The sequence below is a fragment of the Staurois parvus genome, unplaced genomic scaffold (genome assembly GCF_062004578.1).
Source record: "Staurois parvus isolate SC_StPar_1 unplaced genomic scaffold, SC_StPar_1.0 ptg000679l, whole genome shotgun sequence".
In the NCBI taxonomy this organism is placed as follows: Eukaryota; Metazoa; Chordata; class Amphibia; order Anura; family Ranidae; genus Staurois; species Staurois parvus.
This window is the reverse complement of record NW_028318475.1, coordinates 1,909,163-1,924,883: the sequence shown is the minus strand read 5'-3', so window position 1 is coordinate 1,924,883 and position 15,721 is coordinate 1,909,163. Positions and strand designations below refer to the sequence as shown.

At 42.3% G+C, this 15,721-nt stretch overlaps 1 pseudogene; it reads right to left on the bottom strand.

Moving 5' to 3' along the window:
- Positions 1-3,726: 3,726 nt before the first annotated feature.
- LOC149447632 (U2 spliceosomal RNA) lies at positions 3,727-3,841 on the bottom strand (annotated as a pseudogene).
- Positions 3,842-15,721: the final 11,880 nt, after the last annotated feature.

The window sequence follows — 15,721 nt, the reverse complement described above, 5'->3', positions numbered from 1 at the left end:
ACCCCCTTTGCTCTTTTGATTGGAGAGTCAGCATAATACCATGTAGGATAATATTTGGATTTTAATTTCACATTTGATTCTATCTCAAAATGTGTCTCCTGTAGAAATACCACTGATGTTGCCCTGTGATGTAACTCTTTAAACATTTTAAATCTTTTCCCAGGACAATTCAACCCATTCACATTATATGTTATAAACTGTATTTCTTCCATCCTTCTTAATTCTGTCTCTCTCTCTTCTAATTCGTCTCTTCCTATTAGGCCCGAATATCTTGCAGAATATTAGCCCCACGGCCCCTCCCCCCCCTTCTCCCCACCCAATCCCTGTCTCACCCCCCCTCTCTTGTTTTTCCCCTACCCATTTTTAGGCTTATAAACTGCCTATAAATCATTTGTGGAACTATTTCCACGGTTGATTTAAAATACTGGGATTAAGCTCTGCCCATGGACGGCTCACCTCTCCTCCGAACTCCCTAGCTCCCCTTTCTCTATCAACAATACCCTTTACTTCCCTCCCTTAACCGGAGCTTCCAGATGGACTTCCACTTCAACAAGGGGGCTACAAAAGGGGCTAGGGAAAAAGATAGAGAAAAGAAAAAGCATATATTTTACTTAATTCTCCCTCCCCTTTCTCCCCACCGCCAGAACCTCCCTCCCCCTCCCCCCGACCCGCTGCCAGTCCTCCTGTCTTGTATCATCCGTATCTTCTTTTTCTTCTTCCCACCCAATTATCTCCATTCTTTGCAAATCCAGTCTATCACAAAAATCTCTCAGTTCCTCCGGGAATCTCAGGTATGCTGTGACCCCATTTTTCCAGCCAATTAGAGATGCCGAAGTACCCCATCTATATTGCACATTCTTTTTTCTCATTTGCTCTAATAGGGGTCTCAGGGATCTCCTTCTCCATAGAGTCTCTGATGTTAAATCCGCAAAAATTTGAATAGTCAAGTCTCCATACTTAATTAACGATCTTCCCTTGATCTTTTCCCAAATCTCATTTTTGACCCCAAACTTCTGGAACTGGACAACTATATCTCTCGATCTTTCCCTCTCAGTATCTTGTTTAAATTTTCCTATTCTGAACACTCTATCCAGTTCAATCACTTCTGTTTCAGGTCTGTCTCTTATGGAGTTTAAGATTTTATTAACTAGTTCATATAATATTTCCCCTTTTGCAGACTCTGGAATTCCTCGCACCCTAAGGTTACACCTTCTTTCTTTATTTTCTTGAATTTCCATCCTATAAAACAATTTTTTCTGGGTTTTCTCCAAATGGGTTATTTTTTTCCTTAGATTATCTATGGTTTGGGCCTGGGTTTTGACTTTCTCCTCTGTTTCTTCCATTCTCGATAGCAGATGGCCTAAGTCGTTTCGAATAGCTGTCATTTCATGTTTTATCGTTTTCTCCAAACTTTGAAACATTTCTATCATCTCCTTCTTATTCGGTACTTGTAGTTCACCATCAAGTTCTTCTTTTCCCAAGCCTTCCGCTATTTGTTGGCTACAACTGCTGTTCATACCCAGTGATAGTCTCGGACTGTTTCCTGAGCTAGTGTCAATTTCCCATTTAGCGCTTGTACCTTGGGCCCTTTCTGGCGTAATGTTTCCATATGATGTAAATTTCTTTATCGTGCCTGATTGGGACCCTTTGAGCCCTGCTCCCTTAGGACCTTTATTCTTCATATCCTCTTTAAGTCTTTTGCCTTCTATATTCTCTAGATGGAAATTGTACCTCTCCCTTATGATTTATGATCCAGACGGGTTTACTGCTTTTGCTTATGCTCTCCTAGGGGTGTGTGGGACTCTTCTCTTCTGAACCCAGGGAAACCTCCCCTCTCCTCCTTAACCCCTTGGACCCCAATGTCACTCAGGAGTCAACTAGACAATAGACCCCCAGCAGCTCTCACTCACCCTTCTCTTCCCAGGACGGTAGCTCCAAGTTTAGGTGGAGGGCCTTCACAACATCTCTGTCCTGGGGGGGGTTCCTCTGGGCTTCCAATGCTGTAGCTCTTTTTCTCTGTCAGGATTTCGTCCAAGGGATGCAGGGTGGGTCTCCTGGCACTCCCGGGTCTCCCTGGCCCAGGATCGAGCAGTCAGCTGGCCGGGGGCTTCAGGCAGCAGTGAACCGGGTGGCTACAGACAGTAGGTAGCTGGGGTTTATGGGCAGCAGTTGGCCGGCGGGTTGTGGGCGACAGAGAGCCGGTAACCCAAGCCGGCGTCTCCCTGTCAGTCAGGCGGCCAGCTGGCTTCCTCTTCTCCCAGAGGTCCTCCGCGGCTACCACACGCCCCCGCCACGTCACCTCGTCCTCCAGCGGTCCGGGCCTCTCTCTCGTGAAGCACCGGAGGGGCCGGTGCTTCACTGCAACCTTCGTCCGGCTTCCATCACCGGCTCTCCGGGCTCTATTCAGCGTCCCTCCAGACTCCGATGAGTCAGGTCCTGAGGGTCACTAGGGAGGTCGGGGAGCGGAACCTATCATCTACGCAAGCTGCAACCTGCGGCCCACCAAGCGAGACCCCCACAATTACAGTTCCTGTAAACTATAATTGCTGGGCCTGGTGTGGGCCATCACGGAAATGTTTGCGGAGTAACCCCTTTGCCTACCCAGAGACAGCCAATTTGGGGGAACAGAGATGAGTCACCCAGCTGGCCTGCTTCAACTGCAAGATACATCACCAGCCGGGGAAGTTTACTGGGCATGCGGATGCGCTGTCTGGTGGAGCGCCCAGGGGAGGAAGTGGACACAAGCTGGGAGGACTTGGAGGTATTCTACCCAAAGCCACCTCCTTCTGTTTCCTCAAGGGTCAACAGAAAACACCCCAGGTGGAACCTGCTGAAATTCAACTCATTGAGGAATGGGCACTTTTTTTTTTTTTTTTTTTTTAAGTCCGCAAACGTGCAACTATATCGAAAAAACCCGTAAGTGTCCGCAAAAAAGTGCAAGTGCAAAACACCACACGAAAAACGTGCACTTAGGGGTGTGCTGTGTCCTACCCCGAAAGGGGCTTGGACCGCTGTCCCTGATCCCCCGGGGCACGAAGCTCCTGACGGGGACTAGGTTCCCACTTGGTCCTCCTGACCAAAAGGCCGGGTGGACCACCGTTCCCTATGCCAAGCCGAAGCCGGACATTCAGTACTAGGCAAGGGGGCTCTCCCGAAGAAGAGCCCTCTAGGGATCAGGGGAGGAAGGAACCGTATGGCCACACATCCTCCCCCTAGACTTCAGGGTAGGCCCGAGGACCCACACCCTCCATCCGTGAAACACACACATAAGGCAAAGAAAAAGTGACAAACGTGGGAGTGCATAATAAATAAAGTAAAAGATAAAGTAAAAAAATAATAAAAATGGTACCGTGCCGAAATGTGCACAGACCAGGCCCTGAGGCCTGTAGCAAAAATTGCCCTGAACTTAGCCAAAAGGCCTGGTCCTTAGGGCGCTGTGCAAAAAAGAGTGTAAAAACAGTGACCATGTGTCATTTTCACACCGTGGGGTCCCACACCCAAGTGTTACTAGTGACACCCCTGAGCGCGTCTCCTCAGGGGGCACTGAGTTTGCGGACTTTTTGCCTCCTCAGCCCCAGGCCAGACCAAGGTAGCATGTTCAGATCAGGAGGTACTGGGTCTTTCCGGTCTCCCCAGAGGAATTACTCCCAAGGCCCCAGAACGAATCATGGCGCTCCCTGGTTTCTGTCCCTCCGGTACTAGCCTTCCGGACCCCCATCATACCAGTGAGGGTACTATACAACAACCATCCCCGTAAACTAGAATGGTCGGGAGCACCCCCACTGGACACTGATAAGAACAGATACTACACTTGATCTTAGCCAAAAGGCCGAGAAGCGATAATACTGGTGCTTGCAATACAGATTCTAGTAATAAATACACATACACTATTTTTTTTATATAACAGCATAATGTAGAGGGATTTATGATATGCTTTTTAGCTTGCTGCATGTGCATTTCATACCCAAGAAGGTCACATATTCTTTTTATTTTAGGCTATTTTTTAAGAGAATGTTTGATGTATGCCTTTTAGGGAGAGGAGATATAAAAGCAACATCATCTGGATGTTCCACGCATATGTCAAACACTGCACGGTATGCATGGAATATCTGCGTACAATCGGCTAACTAGGTTTATGAGTTATGATCATGCAAATGTTCACTTACGTATGCAGATCCACAATTCTATTGACCGCTTTATGGTTTAGGCCTTTCATGTTGTTCTTTGCATTAACACACCTGTGTTAAAGCAACATATTACTGCGTGCAAAGCACGCTACTTTGGCAGCCCATTCATTTTGAATGAACAAGCAGTGCATCTGAAAAATAGACTTAACCCTTTTTTTTTCAACACACCGCACCATAATGCACAGCATGAGCATTGTGGTACGGTATGATGCATTGCATGCTACTGTGAGTGCATTTCAGCTCCATTCAAAATTAGTCACATCGCAATCCCTGTGCTTTACACATTACCATGCACTGTGATAATGTGCAGCACTTTTTGTGTTTTCCCACACATTACCTCAATGCATAAATGTGAATAGGCTCTTATTCATGTTCCTGTTTATTTTTTTAAGTGAATAAATTCTGTTTTGGTCTTTCTTAAAATTCTATGTCTGTTTTAATGCGAGACAGCGTTTTGCTTGCTCTAGTTGCTACAGATTGGCATTGCATGCTGCTATTAAGTCTATGATCTACCAGAACACCCAGACCATTCTCCGTCATTGATTTGCCCAATTTAACTTCCTCTGGACTGTAGGAATTGAAAATAAATTACAATAGTTTTAGTGAATACATACAGTAAGTAGACTGAAGGGCTGTTTTTTTTTTACACTTGTATGGAGTTCTGCCTTATGCTACTAAGGGTGTTTCCTACTTTCTCTCAGAGAATGGAAAACCACCTAAATTAGCATGGCTATTTTTATATCAACAAGATTAAAAACAGATGGAGTGGACCCTGACCTAAAGAAAAAATTCTTTTAGATAGTTCACTACTGTAGTTCACTTTTATGTAGTTCCTTCTATCTACACCTATAATTAATTTTGTTAAATGACACACTTAATGCAGTGCTAGTTGTCCAGCTAAAATGTTGTCTGATATAGAAGTAATTCATACCACTGTGCTGAATTACAAGAGGTCAAAACCATTCAGCCTAAAGTAACCTGTTAATAAGCGGGCACACATTTGCTAGAATGAATACAATTCAAGAAATGAAGGCTGCTACAGCTAAATCGTGTTCTTTGTGTTTGTTTGCAGAATACGTGAAAGTGCAAAATGTTAACAGGCCCTTGTTTGTGTAGAGAACGGAACCACTTAACTTGTCAGGCATGTACTGTGAAATGTCCAAACAGATGCAAGTTGGAGCATTTTATTGGAAGGGGTTACAGTTGCTAGGCACAGGGAAGAGTTCTGATTGTTACCGATGATGTTTACAGACTGGAAAAGAGCAAGCAACCTAGGTTTCATTTCCGTGAAGCACATCTCAATTAGTGGCCTACTAATCTAGAAAGATTGCTTGATATGAAAACATATGTTATAAAACACCTAGATCTTGATAGGGATATTATGACTGACACGTAGAGCTTTTTTAAAATTAGGATTATTAGGATTTCCAAATACCAAACACAATTATTTTGGGTTTTTTTCAGACTACTGCTACTCCTTCTAATCTACCAGTTACTCTTAGTTTTTAAATCATATCCAGGTGTTACTTTTTATGCATAAAACAATTTTTAGGTTGTCATGTTTTATTCTGTAAGTGTTCTATTTTATAGTATTTTTTTCTTATGTTTCTTTCATTATGTAAACTATTATATATTCACTATATATTTTAGAGTGGTTGCAAACCTTCACATATACTGTATCTAGTGAAGTGACTAGCCTCAGGTTGTACCTGTTTATCTGTTGCCCTTTTTCCTCTACATCTGTTCAAAGTCCAGAAAATATACGACTTGTCTGAGCTTCAAGAAATCAGAGGGTGGGGAAGTGACGATACACTCTGCAGAACTCAATGAGATATGATTGGAATGAACATCCTCTTCACACAGCATACAGGAACAAAGCTGAGGCTGTCAATTACAAACTGTGTGCTGAAACTCCCTCCCCTGTTACATTTTTTCGCTTAGTGTCAGAAACCCTTGCAGATATCAGAGGAATGATAAGACAGCTTTTGTGTTGTAGCTGCATTGGGCAACACAGCCCAACTCTGCTGGATTAAAGAAATTTACAAAGGATAAAAAATCAGCCACACAATAAACAGTTAAAAACGTCAGGTTGTATTGCTATTGGTTTCCCTGTTGGGAAGATTTGGCTCCACAGAGAATTTCCAGTGCCTCAAGATGGTGATCTTAGAGTTGTTCAGCAAGAACAGAAAAACATTTCCTATGTTTGGTATTCAGTGTATGGGTCAGAGCCATTGGTCCCTGAAAAGTGGTTTAGAGGGTATTTTGGAGGAGGAATGAAAGACTTTCTTCCCTATGGCTTTATTAACTGCTTCCTGTCAGCCCTATAGTAGTAATACTGCTACAGGGTGGCACGGGTGCGCAAAATCACGTATATACGTGCATTTCCAGGTTGGGGGCACACCGCTATACATGGCCTCGGCTTTCAATCACCAGGTCCCGGCCAGTGATTACTCGCCGGCACCCGGTGATCGAGGAGCATTATTGACGGAGGGAAAGAACTGTAAGTAAACAATACTGTTCTCTCCCGTCAGCTCCTGCACACTGCTATGCATGGCTCTATAGCAGAGCCATGCAAAACAGTTTGCTTACAGTGGAGAGCCCCCAGTAAAACAGCACACAGTTAAACCTTTGATCGACCAACATGCTAACCCCTTCCTGCCCAGTGACATTAGTACACTGTCAGTTTAGCACTGATCACTGTATTGCTGTCACTGGGGATGTCAGTGACACCAAGTCAGTTCCCCCCAGTGTCAGAATGCACGCTGCAGTCCCACAGTCCCGCTATAAGTCGCTGATCGCCGCCATTACTAGTAAAAATTAAAAAAAAAAATCCCAGTATATATACCAACATTTGTAAACGCTATAATTTTTACGTAAACTAATTAATTTACACATATTGGGATTTTATTCATTAGCAAAGACATGTAGCAGAATACATTTTGGCCTAAATATATGACGAAGTTTGATTTTTTAAAATTTTTTACTGGACATATTTAATAGCAGGTCAAAAATATTGATTTTTTTCTCAAAATTGTTGGACTTTTTTTATAGTGCAAAAATAAAAACCGCACAGGCGATCAAATACCACCGAAAGAAAGCACTATTCGTGTGGAAAAAAAGGACGTAAATTTAATTTGGGTACAGCATTGCATGACCGCGCAATTGTCAGTTAAATTAACACAGCGCCGTAACACAAAAAATGGCCTGGTCAGGAAGGGGCTTAAATGGACATGCCAACCGTATATGGAGACATGAAATCATATTGCAACTGTGCCAACATAATGGACAGATATGGGTAAATATTTAATTTGAACTTACAGAGTGCAATACCACCTAAAATGAGCTTGTAAATAATTGAAGATACATATCTGAAAGATGGGCCATTGTTTGGTATGCACCTTAGGGATGCACCGATACCGTTTTTTTATCGGCGAGTACAATTGCCAATACTTTCGGTCAAGTACTCACCGATATTGAATATCGATACTTTGCGGTGCGATTTGCCTTAATGGACACAAACCGCACCACAAAGAATAGCATGCGATTTGAACAGGGATTCCAGCCCAAATTGCATGCGGTTTCCCCACTGCTACTGTGTGAGCTCAGGCTTGTCATAGCCCGAGTTCACACAGGAGTGGTGAGGTAAACCTCACCCACCGCTTTCTTCCCTCTACTTGCAATGATGACAATTCGGGCTAGATGGTATCTGATTGGCCAGTCCATTAACGCACATTACACCTCAAATTATCGGTTAAGGTATCAATAGTATTTTCATGAGTGCTCATGAAAATACTCCATATCGGCACCGAGACAGGTATCAGTGCATCCCTAGTTTCCCTAATGTCCTCTAATTTTTTATCAATTTGGTTAACCCTTGGTATGTGTTTGCAGCAATATTTCATAAAGGGGAGAAATCCAATGTTGCATTCTTCAGTGAATATAGAATCTTAATGCAATCTGCAGAGAATTCCAGTGGAGAAGGCAGAGAGATGATAAACTATATTAGCTGCCAACAGTTTCAGATATTAATTGAAAATTCTCCTAGCTTTTCTAGGAGCATAAAAGAGAGTTCCTTGTTTAAGAGAACCAGAACATGACCAGCAAAAAAGGGGAGCCTGCCATAACACATGAGAGATGGACGTATCCATGATTTGAGTTATTTCTGGATCAACCATGTGTTCGATACAGATGTCTTACAATACCAGCCAAGAAGGTCACCAGTAGTTTAGGACCTACTTCCAAAGATCTATGTTGGTGTTGAAGGCAAATAAGTTCTCACTGTTGCTCCACTAAACTGAGACCCCAGCAAGACTCAGTGGGGGAGATTTACTAAACCTGGTGCATTCAGAATCTGATACAGCTGTGCATGGTAGCCAATCAGCTTCTAACTTCAGCTTTTTCACTTAAGCTTTGGCAATAATACCTGGAAGCAGATTGGTTACCATGCAGACCCGCACCAGATTTTGCACTCTGCAGTTTGAGTAAATTCCCCCCTAGCTTTCAATCCATGTTGAAGAACCAATATCATGTGATAGGATGAAAAAGTCTAAGTCACAATTATTTTTCTTTATACATAGAATATCAGCTTTAGCTAACTAGTTATTCCAGATGTAAGAATGCACAGCTGATATGGCATGCACCAAAACATTAGATACGTTTCATACTTGTGAATTCTCTAAATATTTGTTAAACATAGTTTTATTTGTTTTTTCATGCTTCAGTCATGCATTGCTATGATAATATGATCTGAAATCCCATGTCTTGTGGAAGTTCAGCAGGGGTGGCTCCACATAATGTCCTCAATGTAAGAGCCATCAAAGAAAACTACAGTTCTTATAAACATCTGCTGTGTTTACATAGCAGCTGCAAAGATTGTTACCAGCGTTCTATGCTCCAAGGAGCCACTACATGGCTGGGCAAATAATAATTAAGAGGATGCTGAAGTGCAATGTCACATCCCAGTGAGAATACTTCGGGCATAAATCTGTAATTCTTGAGAGCTTGTAAGCTAGATTGGTGGTACGAACAGTGAGAATTCAGTGGCCGATTATGTCCATTGTCTGGTGTCCAATAGTGGATGTTGTACTATATGTATTCAGTGGGTGTATTGTTGGTATGCAGTAGGAAACATTTGCTTGTGAGGTATGTGGGTTTGTGTCACATTAACGAATAACATATTTACAAGCTGGGTTCTAGAGCTATTTTCATACTCTAGATCAGGTATATTGAATTAAAATTAAAGGAGGTCCGGTCACTAAAATTTTCTTCTGGCTGAGGTCTGAATAAGGTGTGCCCATCAGCGTGCCCCTTACTTTACATGTCGCCATCACAATGCAACTTTACATCAGGTAACCCCATCACATTGCCACCTTACATCAGGTATTCCTGCAGAGTGCCCCCTTGCACTCAAAGTACCCCTTTCTATCATATTTCCCCATCAGAGTGCCCCTTTCCATCACATGTTCCCATTAGAGTGCCCCTTTCCACAGTATATGCCCATTCTTTCCCCCCCGTCAGAGTGGCCCTTAACATAAAATGTGCCCATCAGAGTATCCCTTAGCATAAAATAAGGGGCATGGTGATGGGCACATTTTATGTTAAGGGGCACTCTGATGGGCACATTTATATTAAGGGGCACTCTGATGGATACATTTTATGTTAAGGGGCACTCTGATGGGCACATTCTATGTTGTGCCCATCAGAGTGCCCCTTAACATAAAATGTGCCCATCAGAGTATCCCTTAACATAAAATAAGGGGCATGCTGTTGGGCACATTTTATGTTAAGGGGCATTCTGATGGGCACATTTTATGTTAAGGGGCACTCTGATGGGCACATTTATATTAAGGGGCACTCTGATGGATACATTTTATGTTAAGGGGCATTCTGATGGGCACATTCTATGTTGTGCCCATCAGAGTGCCCCTTAACATAAAATGTGCCCATCAGAGTATCCCTTAACATAAAATAAGGGGCATGCTGATGGGCACATTTTATGTTAAGGGGCATTCTGATGCGCACATTTTATGTTAAGGGGCACTCTGATGGGCACAATTATATTAAGGGGCACTCTGATGGATACATTTTATGTTAAGGGGCACTCTGATGGGCGCATTCTATGTTGTGCCCATCAGAGTGCACCTTAACATAAAATGGGCCTGTCAGAGTACCTCTTAACATAAAATGGGCCCATCAGAGTGCCCCTTAGCATAAAATGTGTCCATCAGAGTGCCCCTTAGCATAAAATGTGTCCATCAGAGTGCCCCTTAACATAAAATAAGAGGAATGCTGATGGGTACATTTTATGTTAAGGGGCACTCTGATGGACACATGTTATGTTAAGAGGCAGTCTGGTGGGCACATTCTATGTTGTGCCCATCAGAGTGCCCCTTAACATAACATGTGCCCATCAGAGTGCCCCTGTAAGACTACACCCTACCTTGAGGGCAGACAGGAGCTTGCTGGGATGCTTGTGTTCAGGCAGGGAGCGGGAGCCGAAGAGATAGTGAGCTGAAAGGGGCGGGGCGCACATGTGATGTCATGTTGACAACCGTCCTAGCAAACGTGGCCATTGGCAATTTGATGCAGGGGTTCCCTGTGATTAGCTCTTGACAGAAGCCCCCATTGAAAACAATGGGAGGCAGCTGTCTCTACAGCTATTCGTGACCACTCACACCTGCAGACAGTTTTCAATGGGGCTTCTGCTAGCAGCTAATAGCAGGGAACCCCCGCTGGAACTGATCACAAACTGCCACCGCAAGAGTGCAAGGGGCCTTGAGGTAAAAAATGTTTCGACTTTAATACTACTTTAAAGTTCTTCAGTCCCAACCCCAGTTCCAGTTACATAGTATTCTTTGGTGTAAACAGAAGTATGGGTCCAAAATATTCACTGCGTTAATATTGTTTGTTCTTTCTATTTCAGATCATTTTTGTTTACTTGTAAACCTCAAGGAATCTGTAGAGCTGTATTAGATTTCTAAAATAAGGAATTTACCACATTACTTGAGACTTCTATCATGTGATCTCTTTTGTCCTTGTAATACTTGTTTACTAACAACAGACTATATTGAGTTGCATCTCTAAGGGCTGACTTAGCCTAGGCACTGTAGCGGGGCTGAGAATGGATGTAAATCGCATGTGTTCCCTGACCAGCAGGAAAAATGTGCTGCTCTTTAGCAGAAATGTAGGTACAGCAGCCTATTCAAATGAATGGGCTGCTGTACCCATGCAAATGTGCCAACTACAGGGGGAACCTAAATCTTAGATTTGCAGTCAGAAGGTATTAAAAACATGCCATTGAAAACGTGGATTGCTATTCAGAGGAGCGGCAATTTAGCCACTTGTTTGAACCTAGCCTAAAGCATGGGCATATACTTAATAGGATAGCCTAAAGCTGTTGCTGAATAGTTGTCTTAAGGTGCTAAGATCACAGATCTACTGTGTGTGAACTAATTATCACACTTAGGAACTGAGTACCTGCTACCTAAGAAAGTATGGGACTTTGGACTGCCTTTCTTAAAGTGACAATAAAGGATATACTTGTTCTCCAAATAAATCCATACACATCCAGTACATAGTTGTCCTTCAACTTGTTGTTTATTAAACTGATTCTTACTGTGTTTTCTAGCCTCCTTGTAACATCCTTCATGAGCTCCGGAACCCCCCCCCCCCTCACTTCCATTTGTTGGAACAAGCAGGGTGCGTTGGTTGCACACTGCAAATCCCATAGCCCATAGTCCCTAGTCCATCTTAGGAGCGAGCAAGAGAGGGTGGCCGAACATAGATGACTCTTTTTGTTTTGTTCAGCTGATTGAAAAAAATGAACAGTTTCTTCAATCCACATGAGTGAGGTGAATGGAGGAAATCCCCCCTCCCTTCCCGCCATCGGGACATTGTATTCTGACAGAGACAAAAGTTTTTCAACATTGCCATTCATCAGAAGTAGATCTAATGATTGATTTCTGACTAACAGGAAGGGCTACACATGGATCAAAATTCAAAATTTGGATCCATCTATGGCTTAACTCATCTCTCTATCAGCTACATTCACTTTCTGCCTCTTTCCATTCACCCTCTCCATTTTCAGAACTTTTTGATTAAGGCTTGGTTCACACTATTGCGGGCTGTGCAGCCCGCGTTTGCTTAAGCATGGCAGCCAATTCATTTGAATGGGCTGTTGTGCCCACGTTTCCGCACAAAAAAGGTACATGATATTTTTGAACGTGCTGTGGGCTGCAATGTGTGGGGTGCCGTTCAGAATGAATGGCAGCCTTGCGCATTTTGTAAGAGCAGCACAATTCAACTGTGGGTGGTTGCGGGTGCAGGAACAGATATGATTCCCGCAACCCGGACTAAACCAAGCCTAAAAGGAATAAGTCATTTTTTTCGCAACCTGCACTTTGATGCGTTGAAACAAAAACTGACATGCAAGAGGAGAGGAACCCATATAATTCTGTGGCTGAAGAGAGCAGGGCTGCATCAGCTGTGGCTCTCAGAAGAATGACTTAGACTCATATATAAGTATACCTCTTTAATAACGTTGAATGATTAAAAAAAAAACAAAAAAGAAATATCTCGTCACGATTAGGGATCTGCAAATCTGAGTTCAATTCGCAAGGGGTTTGTTGAATTATGCTTGAAGTCTCCGAAATCCAAACTTAGCAATATACTCCATTGAATTCTACTCGAGGCTAATCTTGATACTAAATTCTGCCAATTTTCAGAACTAATAGGCAAGCTATTGCAACTGTAAGGTAACATGGGAAGCCCACCAATCCTTTCAATGACATGCTTAAAAGACATATTTGTATATAGCTGTATGTAGTGTTACTGAACAGTATAATTGTCAGAGACAGCCGCAGTGACACGGTATTCATGCATTACATTCAGCTTGACCTACATACAGCAGGAGCACTCCAATCTATTTCATTTCAATGTGGAAAAAAAGGCTTTTTTAGGTAGTTTGCCTGGGATACTCTATTTTTTATTGATTGGTAATATGCCTGATATGAACAATGAAAGTAGCAGTCACAACAGATCTAAAAGCTATTTGAAAAAAAAAAAACTAAAGCTAAAGCCCTCCACTTTATAGAAATTGTCCTGTGTTATAACAGTATACTAGTATAGTTAGCATCTTTTTTTCACATACAAATTTGATTGCCCTAAACGTTTTTTTTAAATTTCAAAACAAGTTGCACAAAAACAGGTCAAAATCACAACCCCACATTCCCCAAACACCTGCCAACCTCTGTATCCCTAAATATTCCCAAAAAATACAAAATATAGACTTTTGGTATGTGTTTGGTAGACACTGGTTAATGTCAAGACAGTAGATGAGCACATAGATGGAATAGACAGCAAATACAACTCCAATTCCAGAAAAAATGGGACGCTGTGTAAAATCTATAAAAAAAACAGAATGCAATGATCTGCAAATTCCATCAACCCATATTTTATTCACAATAGAAAATATATCAAATGTTCAATAAAAAATTGGGTGCAGCACTGCAAATATATTACACACAATGAAAAAAGTAATAATCACATAAAATCATAAATAAATCACAGTATCCGGTTAAATAAAGTGACTGGTGATGTGCAACAAGGTGATATTGTATATGATAAAACCATAAAGTGATTATGTGATAACATAAATCTTAGTCACTGTAAGGTGACTATTAGTGCAAAAATTGCCAATATAATTGGTTAAATGTCCATAAAGGTGATGTATGGAAGATCTAGTGATGATCTTCAGTTGCTGGTGAACGATAACATCTATCCAATGGTATGGTGATGTGCCTGGTAATATATGAATTGCGTACTCACCAGATGCGCAATCAAATCACGCATTTAGAGATATACACTCTCAATAGGTGAGCTGGAGGTCCCCTTAAGGACAAGTATGGTCTGGTCTGGAGTTTCCTCACTGCTTCCTCATCTGTCAGCAATACCTCTGCGGTCCTTCTTATGTAGCTCTGTGGGTTGTTAAAGCTCACAAAGAGCCTAAGTACCGAGGTGAGCAGCAAAGTGGAAGGGTATCCTGACCCATAGACCTGGTTAGTGGAGCTAATATCTCTGCTGACAGTATTCGCACATCACCAGTCACTTTATTTAACTGGATACTGTGATTTATTTATGATTTTATGTGATTATTACTTTTTTCATTGTGTGTAATATATTTGTAGCGCTGCACCCAATTTTTTATTGATTTCTTGGAAGGTTTTTTTGGTACCTTTTGGTGTTTCAGCAGCTAAGTCATTTAGCGCTCACTTACCTCCTCGTGCTTTCCATATTAAATGTTCAAACTGAGAAAATGTACCATTAAAAAAATAATAATAAATTGATGACAGCAACACGTCACAAAGAAGTTGGGATAGAACAACAAAAAGCTAACAAAGTAAGTGGTACTAACAAGGTAGAGCTGAAAGAACATTTTGTAAATAATTAGGTTAATTGGCAACAGGTCAGTAATATCGGTTGAGAAAAGAGCATCTTAGACAGTCAGAGTGTCTCAGAAGTAAATGGGCAGAGGTTCACCAATCTGTGAAAAGCTGTATCTAAAAATTGTTGAACAGTTTCAGAATCATTTTCCTCAATGTAAAATTGCAAAGACTTTAAATTAATCATCATCTACAGTACATAATATCATCAAAAGATTCTGGGACTCTGGAGAAATCTCTATGTGCAAGGGACAAGGCTGAAACACAATACTCGTTGCATGTGGCATCATAGCATGGGCTCAGGAATACTTCCAATAATCACTGTCTGTGATCACAGTTGACTGTGCCATCCACAAACAAAAGGTAGAGCTCTATCATGCAAAGAAGAAGCCATATCTGAAAATGATCCAGAAATGTTGCCATCTTCTCTGGGCCAAATCTAATTTAAAATGGTCTGTTGCAAAGTGGGAAACTGTCAGATGAATTGAAAGTTGACATTCTTTTTGGCAGCAATGGATGCCACATTCTCCAGACTTAACAGGAGAGTGACCTTCTGTCAGGGATCCAGGTATGACCAGAGATGTGTGGACTGACACAGGGAAACAGCAGGCTTCAGAAATGATTAAATAATAATAATGTTTATTAGGAGCTGCACAAAATAAACAAACACAGTGCAAAACAAAACAAACCTTAAACTAATAGGTACAGGTGCAGTCAGGGCTGGAGAGGTGGAGTGGTCAGGCAGGCCCGGTCAGGAACAATCAGGCAGAAAGGTACAACGGGAGCAGGCAGAAGAATGGTCAGGAATAGCCGGGGTCAGTGCAGGCGGAGTTCTATCAGAGTCAGAGTCAAGCAGGAGAGTCGAGCAGGCAGGAGACAGGATACAGGAAACAGGGCACATGGGAAACAAACACCAAGGCACTGACTGCAGGTCTGGCCATTCCTTAAATACACCTCCTGCAATCAGCCTCAGGTGATGGCTGATTGCAGGAGTGAGCTTCTGGTTGCTGAGAGCACCCGCTGGCCAGCCCTGGTACTGCAGCCCACAAGGCAGGTGAGTCCCACCACCATTTTCGAGTTCATTCCTGACACCTT